This window comes from Danio rerio, chromosome 18 (assembly GCF_049306965.1).
Source record: "Danio rerio strain Tuebingen ecotype United States chromosome 18, GRCz12tu, whole genome shotgun sequence".
Classification (NCBI taxonomy): Eukaryota; Metazoa; Chordata; class Actinopteri; order Cypriniformes; family Danionidae; genus Danio; species Danio rerio.
In genome coordinates this window covers 41,419,468-41,431,496 of record NC_133193.1, presented here as the reverse complement: position 1 = coordinate 41,431,496, position 12,029 = coordinate 41,419,468, and the positions used below count along the sequence as shown (strand labels likewise).

At 37.1% G+C, this 12,029-nt stretch overlaps 1 long non-coding RNA gene across 2 annotated transcripts in view; it reads right to left on the bottom strand.

The window, feature by feature from the left end:
• Positions 1–377: 377 nt before the first annotated feature.
• The window catches only part of LOC141378759 (uncharacterized), a 108,436-nt gene continuing 96,784 nt past the window's right edge, over positions 378–12,029 (bottom strand). For both annotated transcript variants that reach the window (XR_012394088.1, XR_012394087.1), the window contains one exon: positions 378–3,635. This is a non-coding gene — a long non-coding RNA (uncharacterized lncRNA). The remainder of the gene's footprint in view (positions 3,636–12,029) is intronic.

Below are 12,029 nucleotides of genomic sequence, written 5' to 3'. Positions count from 1 at the left end.
GTTTTCTCGCTAGTGAAACGTTCAGTTTTTCCTTTTTCAAAGTCCACCATCTAAATAGCAAATATACCATGGCGTGGACCAACTGACTCTTAAAGGGAATGTGAGATTAGACTCTGCCTGTTTTAATGCACATTAAGCTCAATACTCGATCATATTCCATTAAGAGAATAATCACAACCCTGTTAGACCATGCGCCAGAGTGCAGACCGTATTTTTCTGTTCTTAAAATAGAAAAAGTAGATTCGGACACACCCTTAATGCTTTTGCGCCATGTGCATTAGACTTTGCACTTAGATTATTAAAATAGAGTTCTAACGGTTTAAACTATCAATATCAGGTATGTGTTGGAGGACTTTCAGGCATGTGGGTAGAGAAAGAGCAAGGGAAAACAGGTTTTATTTAACAATAAAGTCAAAAAAAGGCAACAAAAACAACACATTAACTATTAAACAAATCTAGACTGGGCTGGCAAGGCAGGGCAGGGCAGGATTAGACAAGACAGGTGAAAAAAAGAACAATTTCAGGGAAGTAATCACAAACAACAAACTGGCAACACGATGAGACTTGAATTATGACAAAGAGTATGATATAGAGCTAGACAATAGGGAGAGGACAGCACAAAAAAAGAGCAAAACAAAGCCATGTGCTCAAACAAGATGGGACGTGAACACACAACCAATGGTAATACTCATTAACTGCATTTTTACACAAAACAAAACAAGAAAGTGGGTGACGCAGTGGGTAGCGCTGTCACCTCACAGCAAGAAGGTCACTTGCAATTGGATAAACTAAGTTGCCCGTAGTGTTACCTTAACTTAATGGGTTTTACAGTGCATGAAAAAAAAAATCATTTGCCTGTTGTTGTTTTTTTTATGTAACTATTAACTACTATTTTTATCTTCTGTGAGTTATGGATAAAATATAGCAATTGTAGTATAAATGTAATGTGTATTTATATAGTGTATTTACATGTGAAAGCTAAGGTTGCTGCAAGAAGTGGGGTTAGTGAGGCCCAGAGTAGGTGCTCAGCCTGTGGTCTGGGTCCTAACACCCCAGTACAGTGACGGGGACACTATGCTGCCCAGTGGGGTCCTGACTCTGTGGTCATTAAAAATCCAAGGATGTCCTTCGAAAAAGATTAGGGGTTTAACCCTGGCATCGTGGCCAAATTCGCCTCTGTCCATCAAGGCCTCCTACATCAGATACATCAGATATGTCTAGATATTGCCGAGGCGTATATATACACACACAAAATATTTTAGATTTAAAATTGTCCAGATGTCAATGCACACATCTAATAGATGACTCCTTGAGTCTCTGGACCAGAATATTGGGTCTATAACAACCTAGCATCTATTCTAACTATCTACACTAATGATTTCATGCAAGGTAAAAAAAAAATAAAAAATGGGAGTACATATATACTTATAGGGGCCACACTGATGTCACCCCCAAATCCCTTAATGGCAAAATCCCCCTACTCAAACGTGATTTTGACAGGAGGACCCAAATATAAAAGAAAGGAAAAAAAAGATCTGTGCAGAATCCATTGTCACTCCCCATAACATACAAGCAGCCTCATCCATGCAATACCTACAACATATCATTATTCTAAATATTTCTGGCAGAGCTGAAAAGGAAACCTTTTTACATGATAATAACACGCGCCCGACCCCCGGTTAATCCCCAGTTTTGTTTAATGACTTCCATACAGGAGTGCCTGGTCAATGGTGCGATTACTCTGTCATAGTAGAATGCAAGTAGTTTGGAAGCAGTCTAGACTCAACACTATGAAGACACAGGGCCACATCTTCACATTGATTTCAGATCAACAGCTGTAATGAGCTTTAATGTCACTCTGCCCCTTGTTGAACATGATAAAAGCATGGGGATACACCCTCGCTTTCCCTGTGGAAATTATATCATTTCACTCACACATTCCAAAAATTCACACCAACACTGTCATGGTGATTGAAGTTTTTTGCACTAAAGATTTTTGGCAAAGTCCCTAAACCAGGATTTAGCGACTGAAGAGAACCTTTGGAGCACTTGCTCACAAAGCTGTCAGTTGTCAGCCATCCCTTTATTTTGATGGTCCGTTTGTTGAATTTAAGGTACATTGCAACTAATTCTCATTACAAAATCTAAACTAAACTAACTAAAATTACAATTCCTGAGAAAAACTACTCAATTTGAGTATTTATAATTTGTTACTTTACAGCAGTGGTCCCTAACCCCCGGGTCGCGGACCGGTACCGGTCCGTGGATCAATCAGTACCGGGCCGCACAAGAATTAATTATCTTTAAGTTGGCAGATAAAGTAGCTGCATTTAAAGCCAAACTGAGTCATGTTAGACATGTTTCAAACATTAGCGGGGATTTTGTGTGAGACTGAGCCTGGGCCCTCATCATTCTTCGCTGTTAAAGGAGTTTGAGCGCTACTTCCCAACCCACAAACAGCTAGGGAATGGATACGTGACCCATTTGTTAACAAACGAGCTGAATCCAGCATGTCTGTGCAAGAAGAAGACCCACTGCTGGAGATCGTAAATGACGGTGCCGGTGTTCTGGATTAAAGTAATGGCAGAATACCCAGAGATCCCTAACACAGCGCTGAAACCCTGTTGCCATGTCGAGATGTACATAATATGTGTGTTCTAGCGCTCACGGGCTTATCATAAGCATCTTATCGATAATTATTTACACGGTTGGCATTAAGATGAACATATAAACGTTATCTGCTTAATTTCTAGCAGCTAAATGTGTCTGAAAAAATATTCAAAGGCTTTTATTCTCATAAACCGCGCGGACGTGAACGCGTCTAACAGTTCTGATTGGCTAAAGCAGACGTCTCACGTCAGCACGTTCTAGACGTGCACGCGCTCGCCCCTCACAGCCCCCCACCCCCCGCTCATTTTTTTTTTCCCTTTTGTGCAGTTCTAGGTTTCTTTATTTAATTGAATTACTAAAGCTTTAAGCACAGAGACAGATACAAAAGTTGAAATCTTTTAACTAACCTTGGACTGATTGTATTTACAGTTTAATTCAGATTCAGTAGGGCTTACTTAATACTTGCTGCCATGCAGAATAGCTTCAATATTCACACAATTGCTGTTGTTTCAAATTTGATCCATTCTCATCTCGGACAATAACTCCAAAGTAATTTAGTAACTTGCTGACCACGGCCACATTTGTGTCAGTGTTTAAAAATCCTGCACTGGCCAGTTTGCTGACAGATGAGTCCGAATGAGTCTATCTGTGGTGTGAGCTCTCCGGCCATTGGCTGAATCCTCCATGGTCATCCTACCTGCCTGACACCCGGGAATCATGATGAATCGGCCCCAACTGCAGCTCCAGATTGTTTTTTAACATTTAATTCAGTTTCTTCCTGTGCTTGGATGAACATGGGCCGTGTTATGGATTTCTGGTCTAATGTACTCCAGCAGGTTGGGAGAAGGGCCCCAGTAAGCCATGGAAATTATGGAAGCTTGGATCAATACTCAAGGTCATCACCTCCACACAACCCCCACACCCCCGCCATCCTATGCGTGGTCCAGCCTTTGATTCACTGCCGTGCCCTATGATTCTTCCTGCTTTGGTCACCACGATCGCCAGTGCCAAAGAGCAAAGACCTCCTGGATTCAGGAACCAGAGAGATGGGAAGCCATGAAAGAAAAAGAAAAAAGGAGAAAGAGATCTAAATGGATTGAACGCACCCCATCATTTGATGAAATTATTGTGAAAACAAACACATGAATGAAGAAACAGTCACCATTGTTTCGCACAGTCAGAAAATAATACTAAAATGAAAAAATAATTAGGACAAATACATAATTTTTATCAAGTCATTATTGAAATAATAGTTTGAATGGATGAACCTAAACAAAACATAAAACAAACAAACAGCAAACAAATTCAATTTCATACACCCATTATAGATGAACAATAACAAATGCATGAATGAATGAATGAATAAATGAATGAATGAATGAATGAACAAGCTAGATAACTAAATAAAACATAAAAAATCAACAAATGCACAAAAGCAGGCAAGCAAATGTATTCCATTTTATAAAGCCATTGTAAATGAACAATAACAAATGAATGAATGGATGAATTAATGAATCAATGAATGAATGAATGAATGAATGAATGAATCAATCAATCAATCAATCAATCAATCAATGTATCAATGAATTAATGAATGAATGACCAAACAAACAGTTATACTGGTAAATATCCAAAAAAAAAATTGCAGGAAGATTACCAGTAGATTCAAATAAGTGCTGTTCACACAGGCAAAAATCATTCACAGATCCATTCCAAAATACCGATAAATCTTGACATCATTAACCAGAAATGAGCTCTAAATGGCTGAGTCTGCATTTGTAAACATGGAAGTTGTCAGGCTTTTGTTGATGATTTCACTTTTATTTAAAGCTTTAGCATTTCTGCAGCTGCTTTTGTCCCTGTGGGTTTCCTCCGTGTGCTCCTGTTTCCCAGACAGTCCAAAGACATGCGGTACAGGTGAATTGGCTAAGCTAAATTGTCCATAGTGTATGTATGTGTGCGAATGAGTGTTTATGGGTTTCCCAGTGATGGGTTGTGCCTGGAAGGGCATCCGCTGCGTTAAACAAATGCTGAATAAGTTGGCGGTTAATTCCGCTTCCGATCCCAGATTAATAAAGGGACTAAGCCAAAAAGAAAATGAATGAATAAATCAATGAACATATTCGCATGTCGAGATGTACACAATATGTGTTTGTACTGGTGCTCACCAGCTCCTTCGCAAACACACGGGTCAAGCAACTAAAGCAGAGCGTGAAGGTAAACAATCAGCGGTTAATCATTAGCATTTTACCAATAATTCTTAACACAGTTGGCATTAAGAAAGAACATAGAAGCATTATTTGACTAACATCTAGCAGCTAAATGTGTCTGGGAAAATATTCAAAAGCTTTTATTTTCATAAACAGCGCGAATGTGGATGCATCTGAGTATTCTGATTGGCTGAAGTTGACATCTCATGTTAAGCGTAAATGCACTCTTTCAAGTATTTTTTCTTCTGTGTTTACACAGAGCAGCATTCCGGCTAATTACTGGTGATGTAAAAACTTCTCTTTCCGGAAAATTGACAAAACAAATTTACAGGTTTTTTTCAAAAAAGGCCTGTTCACACATAATCACTTTTCAAAAAATCAACAGTAATTTTCCGGAAAGGTCTGTATGTTTGAAAGGAGCTAATGAAAGAATATAATTACTCTAAAATGCTACAGAATGATGCTACAGAAATCCATCAATCACCAATCAAAGAAAAGTAAAAATGAATAAAGTAACAGAAAATGTACGACATATTAAAAAATGCAGGGACGAAGGAATGGACAAACAAGAAATGCTAATGTAAACAAGTAAACAAAAGAACATTTTTTTTTTTTGTTTTTTTATACAAAAACAACAGCATTCTCTCACAACACAAAAAGAATGGAACACAACTGAAATGTTTCAAAGGAGCCCCAAAAAATGACAGAAACTGCTGCGTCGTGACTATTGCTCAGTGAAGTTGTAAGTGATCTTTTTTGTTTGTTTATTTTAATGTCTCAATTCCCTTGTCTTTAGTAAGTCAACGCATTCATACAGTAAAGTGTTTGCATTGTGTAAAAGTGCATATGCAATCAAACTAATAAGGATCTTTTCTTAATTTGCTGGTGCTTTTTGTAATTGCATGTGCTTTTTTTAATTAAATTAAATTTAAATGCTAAAAATAAAAAGGTTCATGGGGAAAATATGCCCTTCAATGGATAGAAAATCAAACAAATCAACAAACAAATAAATAAACAAATTATTAAACAAATAAATTGGCTAAAACATTTTTTTTATAAATTTTATAAATAAGATAAATAAAAAGACTTGAAAAAACAAACAAACATTAAAACCAAACAAATGAAAAAAACTAACAAGCAAAAAAGCATTGTTAATTAAAAGCAAACAAACTAATAACCCCCCAAATAACTGCCAAAACAAAACTAAACAAACAAACACAAAAGTAAAAAAAGTCAAAGTAATTGCATGCTCAATCAAACAATTATTGTACCATTTAAAACCAAAGCAAGCAAGAAAACAAATAAAAGTCCTACAAATAAAATGAAAAGAAAACAATCGGCCTAGATTAATTGGCCAAAACTAACATAGGCAAACAAACAACAATGCAAGGAAAGTGAAAGGTCACTTGATCAAAAAGTCTGAAATGAGTGTCAGAAATCAAACATCAATGTTAAGCTAATAAAAAAGAAAAAAAATCCCAACTACAAGCCACAACTACACCAGATTTTAACTCTATAGTGGAACATTATAAACTGATTTTCTCTATATTACACTTTACCTGCCCCATTTCTTCTACATTTATTGAGTTTCTTTTCTTTATTTTTTCTCTCTAAAGTACACAGAGAATAAAAGGAACCCTGATATCTAAGCCACTCAGATTGCTGCATTTGAGCGACGCTAAACCCTTTAAAACCTTTAGCGAGAGCTGTTCTGTTTGTACGGTTCTCAGTAAACGATCCGAATTACAGCACACAGCAGTGGCTCTCTGGTCGGTCGGTGGGACATTACACACGTCTGTCTGTCCGACGTTCCGTCTGTCCATCTGTCAAAGTGTCACCCCAAAACCCTCATCATCATCATCATCCTTCCACAAACTCTCCCTTTATTTAGCTCCTTTTTTCTCTTGCCCCGTTTATTTCAGAGTGCTGTTCTCCTCCTCTCTCCTGGGGCAAGATTACCCTTTTATTTTGTTGTGGTGGTAAAATTACTGGCTTGGGAAGATTGGACCGTGTTTGCTGTTGAGGAAATCAATTTTCTTTCTCTCGTATATGATCAACATGTCAGAGCCATCAGCTGGATAATAGCAGTGTGGAGCTCAAAATGGCTGCTAATACAGGACTACAAGGGGGAAGGAGGGTGCGCGCGGAAAAATAACACGTCCACCCGGCTGGACACGACACTGTGGTTACGAGGAGGCAATAGCGAGCTGGTGTCACAGGGCAATCTGCCCCCCGGCCTCGTCCGGCCCCCTTGATGTCAGGAAATGGCTCCCTGAAAGATATTTGGGGATGAACGAGATGGTGGCAGTGGCAAGAGTCTTTTGTTTGGGTCGTTTGGATAGCTTTCAATCAACTTGTTAATGGGCAAAGGAGGAGTCCAGGGGGAGGGTCCCAAAGGCATGATGGGAGTGCTGGAGTGAGTCTTAATTTGTCCATCACAAACACAAGGAAACATCCCGGCGTGACCTTGGCGCTGGTGTTAATGGTTTCTCTGTCCATCAGCAGAGCCTGTTTAGTGCTCTGTCCACATCCTCCACTCACAGTTTACTGACAAACAAAAGTACTCATTTACAGCCACTGCCACACTTATAGGAAGAGTTTGGGCAAAAAAAGGAATTATTTACTGATGGTAATGGCATTTCAAGCATTGATATGGTTTTCTGTCAACCATGAAAGGAGGTTTTTTTTTTTTCTCTTTTTTTTCTTTGCATTTCCGTCTTCCATGCAAGTTCATAGAGAACATGTCAGTCTTCAACAGAAAATATGGCTCTTTCTGAAAACATGGTATTTTTGTGTGCAATTTGGCTACTAAAATATTGCTGTGTTATGACAAATTATCACTTATGCGTACAAATATAGTGTTATGTATTTGTGTAATGTCATCAAGAAAACAAAATGTAGGCTTTATTTATTTATTTTTTTGTCTAGGTCTAAAGCGCTAGCGCAAAAGCATTAATGGGGTGTACAAATCCACTTTTGCTATTTTAGAACACTATCTGCAGTTCAAGGATAAAGAATGAGCCTCCTCTATTTAGCCTCTTTACTTTATCCTTTCTTTACTTTTTTACTCTTTACTCCTTTACTTTTGTAGATAAGGAAACAATGTTGTACACACTCCACTGAAAGCATCCATTAGCCCACTTTGTTCAAATACTATTTCTAATTACAGTTCTAAATTCCAGCAAACTAATTCAAGAACAATAAAAACGAAATGTGGTTATTTAGCTATATCCAAATACACGTCCTATTCTTATGCCCCATATGGTGATGCATATTTCTCCAAAACCTGACAGGTGGACAAATCTAAGCTTGTTTTATATATATATATATATATATATATATATATATATATATATATATATATATATATATATATATATATATAATAAATAATATTGCTAATAATAATAACAACAATTAACAAATGCAAATTGAAAAAAAAATGAAAAAAAGACATGGAGGCATGAGGAAGGCATGGAGGTAGTGGTTTTTAAATTGATGTGAAAAAATAATATATTTTTGAAACATTTTAATGCTTTAATTATTTGTGCTGGTCAGAAAATAGCAACAAATTGTGCCAAACACGTCTTGTGCCTTATTGCGCAGGATGTATGATAGGGCCCTTAGTGTCTAAATTCAGAAACAAGAGTGTATATGGATGTAACAATACACTAATATGTCTCAATCAAATACCTAATGACACAGTCTATTGACTGTGTGTGTGTGTGTGTGTGTGTGTGCGTGCGTGCGTGCGTGCGTGCGCGTTTGTGTGTGTGTGTGTGTGCATGTCTACCATTAATTATCTACTTGTAGCTAAATAAACTCCCAATTAGCTTCTTATTCATATCTATTAAAGGGCACCTATGATGAAAATCATCTTTTGTAAGCTGTTTGGAAAGAATTCTGTGCAGGTAAAGTGTGTCTACAGTCATAATGGATTAATACAAAGACAATAAGTCTCTTTTTTTGAAATCTCCTGACCTTAAAATATGATCCAAATCTCTCTCATTTTGAGGCTCACCACAATTTGACATAGCAGTGTGGTTTCCCCACCCACGGAATTGATTCACAGCCGCGTATTAACATAATGCATAAGTATTGCATATAATCATATCAACAAGACAGGACGTGCGCAAATCAACTTGGAAAAAAAGATCTGTTTAGTTCTCTGTGATCATGAGTCATCATTAAATGTGACCAAGAATGAGTTTTACAAGTTAAATGTTATTAAAACAGTGCATGTTTGTAATAAATTACAGTGATTTTACTGTCTTTACTTTATCACCACAGCCGGGTCTCGGTACAATTATGAAAGAAGACGATTCAATCCTGGTTTGTGGATGTTAAATCAGGTTTATTTTGTACATTGACATAACAGAGATCCATACAGCAGTGGATATTAACGTGTATCCTGTCACATTTACCGTACAAAAACGTGCGCCTTGTGTGAATCTGTGCGTGTGTGTACATGAACTTTGTAACCACACAGTGAGTCGATGAGAATGATGACTCACACACAAACTCCACAACAAAAACATAAAATAATCATTGGTAAAGTTCTTAGTGTAGTATTTCTCACAAACGTTACCTGAGATCCACTTCCTTCATGCCTATCACTGTGCTGTTTATCTGAGGCGGAGATTGAGGCACACTCCAACTATATTCATATATATCCAGACTATATTCATCCATCAGACAGAAAACATTCCCATGCACACCACTCCAACCTAATCACACACACATTTCAGACTGAAGAATGTCTTTTGCAGGTACACATCTCTTTTCTGCGCTTATGTGCCGATCCTCAAGCCTGATCTCACAAGGAAACATAAATATTTTACGTTTTGTCAGTGTAGGGGCTAATTCATATGACTTTAGTCGTACCAAACCCCACCCCTAAACCCAATCGTCATTGGACATAAGCAATTCATACTAAATTGTATGAATGGAATCATATGAATTCATATGGGTTAGCCACTAAATCAAAAAGTTAGGAATATCCTTGAGATAACATTGGATTTCTTTCTTTCTTTCTTTCAACCTATCTCTGAGTCTAGCAGGAGCACTTTTAATAACTAGTGGAAAGGATACCATTTTGTTTGTGCTTTGCTGGTTGATAAATCCTTCAGATGGATTAAAATTTCAATCTCTTTAGTCAGACCCTGTGATAGTTCTTTTAGGAGCTGCCTATAGACAAATTACCATGTTTGTGAACAATTAAGATGTGCGTGCAGCGAGGTTGCAGAAAAAATCAGGAAGTCTTGCATTTACAGCGAGGGAATGGAATCCAATGCGATACAGAGTTTGTTGTCGTCTTAGAAATAAGTTATATTGATTACATATTACAGATATTATTAACATAATGTTATTAAACATTAATAACAAAAAAATATTAATAATAAAACATTAATAATAAAAAAAATAATATTATAACAGCTTGTTACCCAGCTTGTTACCCAGTGATAAGCACAGTTATTTGAGAAAATGAACGTTAAAGTGAGCTGCGTTTGGCTAACAGGTCCATTTGCGATAGCACCCTCATAATATTGGATAAGACGAAATGGCCAAGCATCCAGCCCAAAATATACAATCTCATTGAAGCTCCAAGTGTTTTTACAAGAGAGAAGCTAAAGGCCTACACGTCTTTGGATGCCAACAGTTTGTTCTGTGTGGTCATGTGCAAGAAATATTGTTCCATGATCACCAGATTCAAAACTAAAACTGAGGTTCTGCCTAGCCAAAGACGAGGAAAAAAGACGGAGCAATACAAGGCCTGGGTAATCATAAACAAGCAAAACTGCATTCTGACAGCGACCTGCACCTGTACGGCAGGGTATGTGAACTTACACTTTTACATTTCATTTTTAGCAAAAAACGAGTAATGTGTATTATTCAGCATAGCGTGAACTTACCTGATATGAAATGAAAAGTTTTAATTAGGTTGCCGTTTCATTCAGCTTCCTTTTAGCCATACACGTCTGCGGTTGGCATTAAAAGCAGTGTGGTGTACAGTAAAAGTTAAGTTTTCTAGTTTCGGACTCGAATTTTGCAACCAGGAACCCGTGTGACGTCATGTCTGACGTATGTTGATAATTGATAATTCCTCTATAGGAATGAAACAAAGTATTTTGATTTCTTTTTTCTATTGTCCATTTTGTTTTATTTCTATTTGTATTTTTACTGCAGTAATTTTCTGTTTAATTCTATAAATTCATGTTAAACACTGCTTCTGTTCTACAGAATGTTGAATAAAAGTTTGGTGGTGAATTTATATATATATATATATATATATATATATATATATATATATATATATATATATATATATATATATATATATATATATATATATATTGTGCTAATATAAGAGCAGTTAAAACAAATCGGTCAATTTTGACACAGATCTACACCTTTGTAAGATTTAGACAATAATAAACTATGATGTGGCCATAACCCTAATATATATGGTGCTTTATGTCAAGGTTGTAACTCTTGAAACAGACATCTTACTGTATCTTGCTGGGTGTTAAAATGAGAAGGGCAATTCTAAACACCTGCGGTTCAATGCAGGACTTTAAGTAATGCACTATGGCCTTCCACTGAAAAGAGAGGGAGAGCCAGACAAAGAGAAAGAGAGAGAGAGGGGTTCAGGGTTTCTGCGCCGTTTGCCTGACTCAAATTGGAATGAAAGGGATGAAAACCTATAAGTGAAAATCAATAGGAGAAGACAGCAGAGGAGAAGAAGAAAAGGCCGTAAAATACAATACAGATAAATGCAGAGCGCCAGAGAGAAAAGAGGAGACAGACAGGGATTATTTCATAGTATCAGAAGATAATGCAGATTGTTGTGTCCACCGAAACTGTTTCCTCTTTCTGCAGTCTGACAGAGAACGAGAGGTTATATCATTTTCATCCATTTATTTTTACTTCCACAGTCAAAAAAAAAAAAAAAAAAAAGGTAAAAAAAATGGTTAGAATGGTTATAATAATTGCCATTTTGATCAGATATAAAAGAACGGCCTATAAAGTAGAAGTGATGTCTTGTGTTTTGTTTTTCAGTTTCTTCCTTTTTTCTTAATCATTATTTTCATATTAAAGTTGTCATGTACAGGCGCATGGTGGCGCAGGGGGTAGCGCTCTCGCCCCACAGCAAGAAGGTCGCTGGTTTGAGCCTTGACTGAGCCAGTTGGCATTTCTGTGTGGAGTTTG